This window comes from Bos indicus, chromosome 9 (genome assembly GCF_029378745.1).
Source record: "Bos indicus isolate NIAB-ARS_2022 breed Sahiwal x Tharparkar chromosome 9, NIAB-ARS_B.indTharparkar_mat_pri_1.0, whole genome shotgun sequence".
Classification (NCBI taxonomy): Eukaryota; Metazoa; Chordata; class Mammalia; order Artiodactyla; family Bovidae; genus Bos; species Bos indicus.
This window is the reverse complement of record NC_091768.1, coordinates 102,957,113-102,971,506: the sequence shown is the minus strand read 5'-3', so window position 1 is coordinate 102,971,506 and position 14,394 is coordinate 102,957,113. Positions and strand designations below refer to the sequence as shown.

Genomic DNA, 14,394 nt, shown 5'->3' with positions numbered 1-14,394 from the left:
ACTGTAGATTTTCCCGTATAACTAAACCCAGAAAGCGCAAGGAACAGTGCTGTCCTGCTGAAGGCAAGTCCCCCATGGACCGACCTGGGAGGGACCGCAGCAACTGCAGGACTTCGTGGGTCCTGGACCGGTAGAGAGAACCCCGCACCCCCAGAGGCCCCAGCACAATGCTATTTGCAGGCTTGGACTGCCACCTGCTGGAAACAAGCAGAAAGACGACAAAAGGAAAGTAGGTTCTGCCCAGAGAACCTTCCACTCTGGGCCTTTTGTCCTCGGAAGCCTGGCACCAAGGTGACAGGTGCACGAGTCAGGACTTGTGGGACGGGGAGGGGGCCCGGCTCAGAGCTCAGAGAGACACTGCACCGCCCTACGACTCAGCCCAAACGCCAGGCCAAAGGACCAACCGAACACGAAGAATCCATGAGGAAACCGATGGCCGGATAATCTTGTCACACGGGGAAATGCCACAAGCCACACGGACGTGTGTCCTGCGTAAAATCTAAGCACGCGCGTCTTTAGCCTCAGCAGTTTCTCGTTATATGGTGGCCTTTTGTAACCTACTGAGGCATTTTAAGTACCCTTAGAAATAGGATCCAAATGGCACAATTTACAAAATTCCCAGCAAGCACCTCCTTTACCCTGAGATTGAGTTCTGGTGGAGGGTGGGGGGAAGGTATGACAATGATGATTCTGGCCACAGTGGCGGCCGTTTGTAAGAACTTCCTTGGAATCGCTAACATGATGAAGGGGCTGGTCCTGGGGTTATCTCCATTCTATAGATGAGACTGTTCAGTCACTAAGTCCTGTCCTCTGAGACCCCGTGGACCTCAGCACGCCAGGCTTCCCCGTCCTTCACCAACTCCCGGAGCTTGCTCAAACTCATGTCCATTGAGTCGGTGATGCCGTCCAACCATCTCATCCTCTGTCATCCCCTTCTCCTCCCGCCTTCAATCTTTCCCAGCATCAGGGTCTTTTCCAATGAGTCAGTTCTTTGCATCAGATGACCACAGTATTGGAGTTTCAGCTTCAGCATCAGTCCCTCCAATGACTATCAGGGTTGATTTCCTTTAGGACTCACTGGGTTGATCTTGCTGTCCAAGGGACTCTCAAGAGTCTCCTCTACAGGTGAGGAAACAGGCATAAAGGAACTAAGAAGCTTACCGAGGGTCCCGCACTCCTGGAAGTGGCAGAAAGGGACTCTCCACTTTGGCTAAATTTAATCCTGAAGCAATTTATAATTTTCACAGGTGTGTGAATCTGAGAATCACGATGTTCCCAATCTGATCCAACACTTCGGAAGATACTTTCCCAAAAGAAGACAACTTGCAGAATGCATCTCCAAATCAAATATAGGATTCGCTTACCTGTGCCGTTTAGGTGAGGGACACTTTGCTTTTCATCAGGGAGGGGCTTGAAGTCCACTCCAGAGCTCTCCCCAGACTCACAGCACAGCCCAGCTCTGCATCGCGTCACATCTGTTTACGTTCTGGGCGGGAGGGGTTAGGTTCACTTCCTTTGATATCTTCACTTAATCTTCAAAGCACTCACATCATTATTCAGTAACTTCTAAGACACTGCTTGGCAGTTCTATTTAATCCAAGAAATTTAATTAATTCAGGGTTTAGGGTTTGTGGAGACTGGACGAGCTGCGCTATTTCATCTCAGATGGGAGGCACTGCGAGTGCCCCACAGAGGCCACACCGTGGGAATGTTTTCTCACTTCCCATTTCCGAAGCAGGAACCTCACATCCTGTTCAGATTAGGAATTAGACAGGAGCCTGCCACGGAGCTGACAGCTCTTGTGCTTCTTAGGAAAATGTTTGGTAACCACTTGGCAGCCAGAACGTACAGAAAAAAGTCATTTCAGCCCACCTCTGTGTTCTCCACCATCCCTGCTGGGCACCACAGAGAAACCAACCCCAAGCAGACCCACGTCTGAGCTCACACCAGCTCGGGCTTGATGGGCTCATCGAGCAAAACTCCCAGCCCCACGCTGGACCCCCAGCCCTCCCTGCAGAGCTGCACCACAGCCTCCCACATACAGGAAAGGGCCATGCGTGTGACAGAGAATGATGGACGCTGAGGGACGACGAGACCGGGGGCTCGTGTGAGCTACAGACTCAGGTGCCTCCACCTCTCGAGGGCCGTGTGCTCTGGGGCGTGGGCGCACAATGAACGAGGCAGCCCACGGCCCCCACCGCCTGTGCCTCCCTGCCCCATCTGTAAGCCCAGCAGCAGTGGGCCTTCCGGGACCAGATGGTCAGCCTGAGGCCGGAAGTGGACACAGTGTTCACAGGACAGACGAGCCGGGGCCCAAAGCAGATCACCAAGAGCCAGGGAGAAGGGTGCCTAGGCCAGGCTGTGCAGAGGGAAGAGGCGACCCCTGGGGCCACCCACGCTGGTGGCAGGAAGGAACCCAGGGTAGACACAGAGCGACCTCTGGATAGGGGAGTACCCGGGGCCCTGCAGCCAACAGACAGCTGCTCTGCAGCCCAGTACACGGGGGACACCCTGCCACCAGTGCTCTTGGCCCAGCAGGGAGAACAAGTGTCCCAGCTCTTGTCCCCTGAAAGTCTAGAGGTTTCTTTCTCCATCACTGGTTATCCCATGAGAACACATATTTGAGTTTGAAACAGAAGCTATTTCACACATTTGAGATGTGCTAAAATTATTGGTGGATAATGTTGGCAATTTGATCCCTTACTCCTTGGAAGAAAAGCTATGACCAACCTAGACAGCATATTAAAAAGCAGAGACATTAGTTTGCCAAAAAAGGTCCGTCTAGTCAAAGCTATGGTTTTTCCAGTAGTCATGTATGGGTGTGAGAGCTGGACCATAAAGAAAGCTGAGCACCGAAGAACTGATGCTTTTGATCTGTGGTGTTGGAGAAGACTCTTGAGAGTCCCTTGGACTGCAAGGAGATCCAACCAGTCCATCCTAAAGGAAATCAGTCCTGGGTGTTCATTGAAAGGACTGATGGTAAAGCTGAAATTCCAGTACTTTGGCCACCTCATGTGAAGAGCTGACTCACTGGAAAGACTCTGATGCTGGGAAAGATTGAAGTTGGGAAGAGAAGGGCATGAGAGAGGATGAGATGGTTGGATGGCATCACCAACTCAATGGACATGAGTTTGAGTAAGCTCTGGGAGTTGGTGATGGACAGGGAAGACTGGCGTGCGGCAGTTCATGGGGTCACAAAGAGTCGGACACGACTGAGCGACTGAACTGGATAATGACTCCTCTGTGAAGAATGTCACGTCTCAGCTTGGATTCTGCAGCTGCCCCCTCCCGTGTCCTGGGGTCTGGGTCATGGCAGCACTTTGCCCCTTCCCCGCCCCCCTCCCTGATGGGCAGGTTCTGAGCTGTCCGAGGGGTCTAGATGTGCAGAGCCCATGTTTCCCGCAGCCCCGGGTGAGGTCAGCAGCAGACTGAAGGCTCTGTGCCCAGGTGTGGGGGAGGCATGTGCCTGGCTCTATAGTCAGCTCCGTTCACGCGGCTCCCTCTCTCTTGTCCTTGCACTAATTCCCCCTTCCCAGTAGCTGCGCTGGGTTTAAGAAGCTCCTTCAGGGTAAAGGAGTACGTCAAGGCTGTATATTGTCACCCTGCTTATTTAACTTCTATGCAGAGTACATCATGAGAAATGCTGGACTGGAAGAAACATAAGCTGGAATCAGGATTGCCGGGAGAAATATCAATAACCTCAGATATGCAGATGACACCACCCTTATGGCAGAAAGTGAAGAGGAACTCAAAAGCCTCTTGATGAAAGTGAAAGTGGAGAGTGAAAAAGTTGGCTTAAAGTTCAATATTCAGAAAACGAAGATCATGGCATCCGGTCCTATCACTTCATGGGAAAGAGATGGGGAAACAGTGGAAACAGTGTCAGACTTTATTTTTCTGGGCTCCAAAATCACTGCAGATGGTGACTGCAGCCATGAAATTAAAAGACGCTTACTCCTTGGAAGGAAAGTTATGACCAACCTAGATAGCATATTCAAAAGCAGAGACATTGCTTTGCCAACAAAGGTTCGTCTAGTCAAGGCTATGGTTTTTCCTGTGGTCATGTATGGATGTGAGAGTTGGACTGTGAAGAAGGCTGAACGTCGAAGAATTGATGCTTTTGAACTGTGATGTTGGAGAAGACTCTTGAGAGTCCCTTGGAACTCTCTGAGTTCCAGCCAGTCCATTCTGAAGGAGATCAGCCCTGGGATTTCTTTGGAAGGAATGATGCTAAAGCTGAAACTCCAGTACTTTGGCCACCTCATGCGAAGAGTTGACTCATTGGAAAAGACTCTGATGCTGGGAGGGATTGGGGGCACGATAAGAAGGGGATGACAGAGGATGAGATGGCTGGATGGCATCACTGACTCGATGGACGTGAGTCTGAGTGAACTCCGGGAGTTGGTGATGGACAGGGAGGCCTGGGGTGCTGCGATTCATGGGGTCGCAAAGAGTTGGACACACTGAGCGACTGATCTGATCTGATCTGATCTGATCAGGGTGACTGTGCTTAAACGTTTCCATCAGCGTCTCTAAGGTCCCCTCTCCTTAACCTCTCAGTATCAGTTTGGAAAGTGGCCCCTCACTCATCTCCGAGCCGTCCTGGGGCCTCCTGGACACCGGACAGTGGTCCAGGGAGCCGGGGCTCCGAAGAGCCACAGGAAGAGCCCGGTGCCCCGCCCCCAAGGCCCGGCCCCGCCCCCAAGGCCGGCCCCGCCCCCAAGGCCGGCCCCGCTCACCTGTGCGTGCAGCCCTCCAGCCACTCTGTCCCCTGGGGGCTGCAGTGGCCATTGACGCCGCTCCCACTCACACCTGCGGGCCCAGCAAACCCCGGCTCCTACCAGGCCCGAGCCCCGGGTTCCTGTGAAGTTTGGAGACCCAGCAGGTCCCGGCCTGGTGCTCTGAGTGAGGTGGGGTGGTCCGACCCTCAAAGGGAAGCTCGCACCCCCAACAGTGCATCCCCCCATTCCCCATCCTGGGGCTGGAGGGACCGCAGCCCTGTGGTGGGTGGGGCCTCACTCCCTGGTCCTGTCCAGTGTTTGAAGGAGAAATTCTGGGACACAGGGAACAAGCTTGCAGGACGTGCGCAGGGCATCAGCTTCCGGGCTCTGGTTCAGGAATGCCGCCCGTTTGACTTGTTCTTTGCATCCTTATCGAGCACTTTATTGAGACACTGCAGGCTGAGAGAGTCTGGGGTGATAGAGTTGCAAAGGTGAACAGAATGCCCTGGATCCTGGCTGGGGGTGAGACCGACACTTACCAAACCAAACATGGGACTCAGAAGCTGGAAAGTTCTGGAAGGAGGCAGGAGGGACGGGGACATGGACAGGACCGGCCTTCAGAGCCCGGTGGCCCTCCCGCCTCCCCTCCCCTCCCCTCCCTTCCCCTCTCCCCTGCCTTCCCTTCCCCTCTCTCCTCCCCTCCTCCTCCCTCTCCCCTTCCCTCCCTCCCCTCTCCCCGCTGCCCCTCCCCGCTCCAAATGGACCCTCCCCAGCTTGCCCGTCTGTCCCTGTCTCTCTCTCCTCAGCGCCAGGCCCCTGGCCTTTCTCTCCACCCTAAACCTCTCCTCTCGCTTCTGGATGTACTGTGGACCTGACTATGGCTTTACATCCCCAGTCAGGTGTCTGGCCAACTCCTCAAACAGGGGACGCAAGGAAGTCCCCAGACAGAGCCCTGGACCTGCTGGTCTGCCCACTGTGGCACTTCTCCCAGGTGCGAGGCCCCCAGGAGGCAGGTTCTTCCACGGCTGTTGATTGTTCAGCCGGAAAGGAGGCAGGGGTGTGGGTCAGGGTCTGAGAGGCTGGCCGTCTGGAAGGAGCGTGGTTTCCTAGAGCCTTGCATGTCAGTGCTGGTGCCTGGGGTCGCTCTTTCTTTTCAAAGCTGCTCTCCTTTCTCTTGGGTCAGGTATTCCACAAGAGAGGATGGGGATGTGGACCCCCAGGAGGTGGGCCCGCAGAAAGGGACTCAAAGTGTGGACTGTGGGGAGAGGGAGGCGGACACGTGGACGTGGACCCAAGAGAGAAGAAAGTTGAAAAAATTCCCCAGAGTGGGTAAAGAATTGGCCTGCAATGCGGGAGACCCAGGTTCGATCCCAGGGTCAGGAAGATCCCCTGGAGGAGGGCATGGCCACCCACTCCGGTATCCTTGCCTGGAGACTCCCATGGACAGAGGAGCCTGCGGGCTGCAGTCCACGGGGTCACAGAGGAACACGGCTGAGCGACTGGCACTGTCAGTCTTCCTCAGCTGGTCTGCTGCCACTGGAGGGGCCCGCACCCACCCACCTGCTGGCTCTAAGTGTGATCCCGCTTTTGCAGCCAAGCGGCGAGTCGAAAAGAGCTGGCTGGGTCTCTTGCCTTGCAGGAACTTCTTTGCCACTGAGCCACCAGGGAAGCCGATGGTTGACTTCAGTGGTGGGCGTTGTGGGTGCTTACGGGAGATTTTCTCTTTGTGTGTCATCTGTGGATTTGTTGTCGTTCAGTTGCTAGGTTGTGTCCCGCTCTTTGCAACCTCGTGGACTGCAGTACAGCAGACTTCCCTGTCCTCCACTGTCTCCCGGAGTTTGCTCAAAGTCATGTCCGTATCTGTGGATGATCGTGTTAAAAAACGATTTTCAAGGTCTGCGGGTCTATGTAAAACATGAGGACTTGTTGGAACCACGCTATGTGTAACTGAAATTTTCTAAGAGAGCAGAACTTTATTGTTCACCAAAAAAGAGAAAAATACGTGAGGTGATGAATGTGTTAATTAATTAGATTTCTTGGGGGGGGTCTTTTCACAGTGCTTATGTTTAAAAAATCATGCTGTATACTCTAATATCTTACAGTTTTATTTGTCAATAATACCTCGATGAAGCTGAAAAATATGTATAAATGGGAAAATGTATACATTCCTATGAACCAAAAAAATAATAATGATTTTCAGAGGTTTGAAGGCAAGTGCTACTAAGCTGCCTTGATTTCAGAGTTCTATGTCCGTTTTGAATGCATTGGTATGAACCTAAGGATTTGAAAAGAAAGACATTTTTGTGAAAATCCATGTTGACAAACACTGAACAGCAAAGTTGAACTGTCAGCTAAAACGCATGTCTAGCCTCTGGTCACCTGCTGTCACCGAGGCCCCGGCCACCGTCCATCCGGCTTTCTCCCCCGTGCAGGGCCCGGCCAGCGAGCTTTCCTGGACCAGCGCCTGGAGTCGGGGCACAGGCAGCCTTGCAGGCCGGTCCCAGGGGCTCCCACGTGACCTGAGTCCACCTGCGCCTCGGGGAGACTGGGGCCATCTGTCTGTCCATCTGTCTGTCTGTCGGGCCGGCGCTCCTGTCTTCTCACGGGTGCCTGCAGGTCTCTTCCCAGGATGACAGCCTGACGCCCATTTCAGGGCCTCCCCCACCAGCCTCAGCGGAGACGGGATCTGAGCGGGGGGCCTCAGAAAAGACAGGTTCCAGGGCCTCAGTCCCTGAAGAGTCTGACCAGCGGCTGTCCTTTCTCAGTGTTCCGCAGACCCGAGGAATCGTATGAGACGCTGGGGAGCGACCGGGGCTGCAGTGTCCATGCGCTGGCCACCGCCGGGCTTGCGGCTTTTCTGAAGGGCTCAGAAAGCAAACTCGAAGCTAAAGAGACGTGTCTGCAGGCTGCCCCCCCAGGAGCCCTGGCCTGCAGAGGATGCTTCATCCGGCCCCCACCCCGCTCGGCCTCCACACGGACCCTGCCTCTTCTGGCCAACAACCACCTTCACTGAAAAGAGGGGTCGGAACTCGTGTCACTGCAACCCAGCGGCAGGGCCTGCGACTCTGGCTCACCTGCCTCTGCAACGGGGGAGCTGCCTCCAGGACAATGGAGCGCTGGGCAGCAGGGTCCACCTGCAGGCCCGTCGCCCCCACCACCCCTGTGGCCCGCCACCTGCTCCAGCCAACTGGGCCTGGCTCCAGCAGCCTCTGTGGGTCACCAGGTGGCACTCCCCTCCAGGGAGGACACAGCCCAGACATGTGTGGGGCTCAACCTGTGCCTTTGGGGCTGGAGGCAGCCTTCACGTGCTGAGCCGCTGGCTGGCCCACGGGCTCCAGCCCTGGCCGAGGCCCCCAGGGTGGTGCCCAGGGACCCCCCAGGCACCGGGAGCTGCAGGAAGCAGCCTGCTGTCCCCACCCTCTCCCCTGCCCCCCTGTGCTGGCCACAGGTCCCAGGAGTGGCCCAAGTGGTAACATCTGGGCCAGGCCTGGGCACCTCTGGATGGACGGAGTGGTGGTGTGCTGAATTGACCCCCGGGACCTGCCTGTCCTGAGTGCTCACCCCCTTCCTCTTTCTTTTCAGCACGTCCTTAGAACTCCCTGCTGCTCTGCCAGCCCCTTAGGAGACACCACACCCCCACCCCAGATGTCTGAGCCATCCTCTAGGTGGGGAGCCCCCCGCCTCCCACTCCCATCTCCCTGGAGCTGGAAGCAGCTCTGGCCCTGCTCTGCTCTGGCTTTACCCTGAGATCCTCTGCTTGCAAAGCTCTGGTTTAGAAGGCTGAGTGCCGAAGAATTGATGCTTTCCTGTTGTGGTGCTAGAGAAGACTCTTGAGTCCCTTGGACTGCAAGATCAAACCAGTCAATCCTAAAGGAAATCAACTCATATTCATTGGAAGGACTGATGCTAAAGCTGAAGCTCCAGTGCTTCAGCCACCTGATGCAAAGAGCCAACTTATTGGAAAAGACCCTGATGCCGGGAAAGACTAAAGGCAGGAGGAGAAGGGGGTGACAGAGGATGAGACGGTTGGATGGCGTCTCTCAATGGACATAAATTTGAGCAGGAGTCAGTGAGAGACAGGGAAGCCTGGCGTGCTGCAGTCCAGGGGGTTGCAAAGAGTCAGACACGATGTAGCGACTGAATAACAGCAATGAATAGTTCACCTGTTTTAAAAGCTATTTTTTTGTGATTCCTCTAACCCGGCATTTGTATTTGAGACTTCTAATTCTACCCTTGGTATCTCTACTTTTCTTGAGCAGCTTGTATTTCTTTACTCCTTCCTGCAGACTCCTGAGGTCTGTCTTCATCTGATTCCTACTTTATTCCTTCATCCTGTATCTACCTGTGATATTGTGATTCATAATGAAAAATATGTATTTGGTCTATTCCTGGCACAGAGCTCCTCAAGCTCTTGAAGATCCCTAAGTGATAAACTGTAAAGCTGTCTTTTGTTGTTCAAATTACTTGACTTTAGCAAAGCTTCTAAGGGTGTGGGCTGGTTGCCAGGAAATCAACCAAGTGATTAGAGGGTTAGAACTTTCAGTTCCGGAGGTAAGAGTCGCTGGAGACCCAGTTCAGTCACCAATGGCCCAGGACTGAAGGAATCCTGCCTGTGTAATGAAGCTCCCTAAACCCCAAAGGAAGGATTTGAAGTGTCGGGGTTGGTGACCCTCTGGACGCAGGCGCTGGGAGGGTGGGGCACCTGGGCGGCACGAAGCCCCTCCCCCAGCCTAGCCCAGCCCATCTCCTCTGGCTTTTCCGAGTTACAGCCTTTCTTAATAAACCCAGGAATCTCGTCAGTTTCCTAAGTTCATTGGTCACACCAGTTTAGCCGGTTTCCTGAAACCTTGCGCTACTCAAGCAAATTAATAGAAACCAAGAACAGGGGTCCTTGGAGCCCCAGATGTATATCCTGTGGGTCAGAAGCACAGGTGAGGAATTGGTGTCTGACGTGGGGGCCGGGGGAGTCTCCTAGGACTGCGCCCTTACCCTCGCCATCTGCAGGCTGTCGTTCAGCGGCTCAGATGGTGCCAGAACTGAGTGGAACGGGACCCCAGCTAGTGCTGGGGAGGGCTGGTGGAGGACGCTCCCCACCCCAGGAGCTGGGACAGCTCTCCCTTCCCCAGCGATGCTACCTACCTGTTATTACAGCAGCTGCATTTTCCCACGCCGGGTTTCCAGTCAGGCCTTCCTATGGTTTCTTGGTTTTATATCATTTTGATATCTCTTCTTTATCTGCTTTGATACATTTAACATAATTATTTTAAATCTTTGGCCAATCCACTTTAATAATTTTGATTCAGATCACACTATTGTCTGTTTCAGGGTATTGACCAGCTCATCCTGTTTTATGAATTTTAAAAGGCAAAACTCTTTTTCAAGTAAATCTTGTCATATCAGTATATTACTTATTTATCAACAATTACTATAACAAAATCAATTTGTATAATTGTACACTTGTTAAGCATGAAATAATACAAATTTAAATTTTAATCACAATAATTAGAAACTCCATGCCACTAGATTTATAAAAATATAAAATAAATATTAAAATATTTATTGAAATATGCTTTGCTTTGGCAGAGAAAATGTTTTAAGTGCATTTCATTACTTCCTGGCTTCAATATTGCATCTTATAAAATGGCACTTGATTTGAAAGTTTTTATGATGCTGTGGATCACAAGCAATTTTAAGTAAATTTTGAGAAGCTATACTTTCCACTAGCAAATGATAGCTGTATATGTCCCGACAGATTCAAAATCATCCAAAGATATATCCAATAAATCACTGCTGCAAATAGGTCACAGTACTTTAATGGGAGTCATCCGATCTTAGAAAATAGCCTGAAACTTTTATTTATTTTTTTTTATTTATTTTTTTTTACCACTGAGCAGGCAGGGAAGCCCTCTCTTCTTTATTTTAGCAATGGATTATGGAAAATGTGCGATTTTGTCTTGACATGAAAATATTTCACAGCACAGTGTTCTTACCTGATGGGTTTCGTATTTTCTTTTTTTTTTTTGTATGTATTTTTATTTTATTTTTTTTTTAATTTTTTATTCCTTTATTTCTCATGTGTTCCCCATCCTGAACCCTCCTCCCTCCTCCCTCCCCATACCATCCCTCTGGGTCGTCCCAGTGCACCAGCCCCAAGCATCCAGCATCGTGCATTAAACCTGGACTGGCATCTCGTTTCATACATGACATTTCACATGTTTCAATGCCATTCTCCCAAATCTCCCCACCCTCTCCCTCTCCCACAGAGTCCATAAGCCTGTTCTATACATCAGTGTCTCTTTTGCTGTCTCGTATACAGGGTTATCATTACCATCTTTCTAAATTCCATATATATGCGTTAGTATACTGTATTGGTGTTTTTCCTTCTGGCTTACTTCACTCTGTATAATAGGCTCCAGTTTCATCCACCTCATTAGAACTGATTCAAATGTATCCTTTTTAATGGCTGAGTAATACTCCATTGTGTATATGTACCAAAGCTTTCTTATCCATTCATCTGCTGATGGACATCTAGGTTGCTTCCATGTCCTGGCTATTATAAACAGTGCTGCGATGAACATTGGGGTACACGTGTCTCTTTCCCTTCTGGTTTCCTCAGTGTGTATGCCCAGCAGTGGGATTGCTGGATCATAAGGCAGTTCTATTTCCAGTTTTTTAAGGAATCTCCACACTGTTCTCCATAGTGGCTGTACTAGTTTGCATTCCCACCAACAGTGTAAGAGGGTTCCCTTTTCTCCACACCCTCTCCAGCATTTATTATTTGTAGACTTTTGGATTGCAGCCATTCTGACTGGTGTGAAATGGTATCTCATAGTGGTTTTGATTTGCATTTCTCCATTTCGCACACAGCAGTCTCTCTGCGATGGTCTGCACTGTTGCATGTTGCTGTGTCAGGCAGAAAAAAGCAGAGAGACCAAATCTCACGGAGCCCTTACATGCCAGGCAATTTCTGAATGTTTTACAGATATTAACTCAATTAACCCTCAAACTCCTCCTTAAGTTCTATTATTACCCCCATTTTAGGCAAAGAGAGATTAAGTAGCCTCAGATCACATAGCATGAAAGTGAAAAAGACAGAGTTTGGACCCCAAAAGTCAGAATCTCTATGCTTAGCCATGGCATAATACCTTTTCTGCCAATTTTCACTTTGGCCAATTGCATGAGAGGTAAGGCTGTTTTGAAGGGGCTTCCCTGGTGGCTCAGTGGTAAAGAATCTGCCTGTCAGTGTAGGAGATGCAGGAGACGTGGGTTCGATCCCTGAGTTGGGAAGATCCCCTGGAGAAGACAATGGCAACCCACTGCAGTATTCTTGCCTAGAAAATTCCATGGACAGAGGAGCCTGGCGGGCTGCAGTCCATGGGGTCACAAAGAACTGAGTACGTGTGCGTGAACATACACACACACTGTTTTGAAAGATATTAAAGTTAAATAAATGTAAGGGAATAATTTATAATGATTTGCTAATCAATTTATTCAACAGGTTTCTGGCTGTGGAAAAGCCTGCTTCCTCTTTGCTGAGTGGTGCCACCTCCCAGAGTGTTGATCTGCTTTGGCCTCAGAGTCCTCCTCTGTAAAATGGGAAGGCTGGTCCTTGCCTTGCAGAATTAAGCACACTACTGAATACGCAGCAGAAAACCAGCATCGTGAAAAAACAGCTTGTCCTCAGCCAGCAGGCTCTCATGGTAGAGTTGGGGCTTGGTGGGGGAGTAGTTCAATTCAGTTCAGTCGCTCAGTCGTGTCCGACTCTTTGCGACCCCATGGACTGCAGCAAGCCAGGCCTCCCTGTCCATCACCAATTCCCGGAGCTTGCTCAAACTCATGTCCATTGAGTTGGTGATGCCATTCAACCATCTCATCCTCTGTTGTCCCCTTCTCCTCCAACCTTCAATCTTTCCCAGCATTAGGGTCTTTTAGAATGAGTCAGTTCTTCCCATCAGGTGGCCAAAGTATGGAAGTTTCAGCTTCAGCATCAGTCCTTCCAATGAATATTCAGGACTGATTTCCTTTAGCATGGACTGGTTGGATCCACTTGCAGTCCAAGGGACTCTCAAGAGTCTTCTCCAACATCACAGTTCAAAAGCATCAATTCTTTGGCGCTCAGCTTTCTTTATAATCCAACTCTCACCTCCATACATGACTATTGGAAAAACCACAGCTTTGACTAGATGGACTTTGTTGGCAAAGTAATGTCTCTGCTTTTTAATATGCTAAGTTGGTCATAGCTTTTCTTTCATGGAGCAAGCGTTTTTGAATTTCATGGCTGCAGTCACCATCAGCAGTGATTCTGGAGCCCCCCAAAATAAGTCTGTCACTGTTTCCATTGTTTCCCCATCTATTTGCCATGAAGTGATGGGACCAGATTGCATGATCTTAGTTTTCTGAATGCTGAGTTTTAAGCCAGATTTTTCACTCTCCTCTTTCACTTTCTTCAAGAGGCTCTGTAGTTCCTCTTAGCTTTCTGCCATAAGGGTGGTGTCATCTGCATATCTGAGGTTATTGATATTTCTCCCAGCAATCTTGATTCCAGCTTGTGCTTCATCCAGTCAGGCATTTCTCATGATGTACTCTGCATAGAAGTTAAATAAGCAAAGTGACAATGTACAGCCTTGACGTCCTCCTTTTCCTATTTGGAACCAGTCTGTTGTTTCATGTCCAGTTCTAACTGTTGCTTCTTGACCTGCACACAGATTTCTCAGGAGGCAGGTAAGGTGGTCTGGTATTCCCATCTCTTTCAGAATTTTCCAGTTTGTTGTGATCCACACAGTCAAAGGCTTTAGTGTAGTCCATGAAGCAAAAATAGATGTTTTTATTGCATTTTCTTACTGTGATTCAACGGACATTGGCAATTTGATCTCTGGTTCCTCTGCCTTTTCTAAATCCAGCTTGAACATCTGGAAGTTCTCCATTCACATACTGTTGAAGCCTAGACAAACAACAACAACAACAAAAATCACACTGCAAATGAATCTGTGACATACATAACCCAGATCTGAAGTGAGCACGGGCAGAGTCCCAGGGAAGCCGAAATCTTCACCCCAGTGGGCGGTCTTCCTGTGGCCCTGAGGCTGAACAAACAAACAGCCATGGGGTGCCAGCCACTCCTCCAGGTGTTCGAGTTTCAACAGCAAACAGAAATACCCGCTACCTGATGGAGCTTACACTCTAACCGGGGGACTCCGTCAAAATGAGAGTAAGTAACTGAAATACTAGAAGCCCACACGAGCTGTGTAGAGAAGCGAGGCTGGGACCTGGTGATGCTGGGCTTCGGGGTGCACACTCGCAGGGCCCTCACCTGCTTCTCTCCGGATCACGACCCCTCCCCTCCCCCGCCACCTTCCTGCGGGCCCCAGAGCGGTGCCCAGAGCACGGAGCCGCGCGCATCGCCGGGCGGTGGCACCCCGCCTCGAGCGTCCCCCCGAGGGAGCCAGGCTTCCCGGACCTCCTCCGCGCGCCTCCGCGGTCTCCGCTGCGCCTCCAGTACCAGCCGAGGTCAGGCGGGACCTTTCCACTGGGCCCCCCGGTGGGCCTGGGCCCGTGTGACCCCGGGAGAGGGGCACCAAAGACCTCCGACCCCGTGCAGCTGCAACCCTGGGAAAGGGCAACAAAGCGGACTGGGCAACCTCAGGAAGGTGGGCGGAGTGGGCCGGCGAGGGCG

The 14,394-nt window shown here is 51.2% G+C and overlaps 1 long non-coding RNA gene across 1 annotated transcript; it reads right to left on the bottom strand.

The window, feature by feature from the left end:
* Positions 1 to 12,185: 12,185 nt before the first annotated feature.
* LOC139184994 (uncharacterized) lies at positions 12,186 to 14,394 on the bottom strand. Its single transcript, XR_011568585.1, has 2 exons — positions 14,179 to 14,394; positions 12,186 to 13,662 (listed from the first exon to the last, which is right to left on the bottom strand). It is a non-coding gene; the product is annotated as an uncharacterized lncRNA (long non-coding RNA).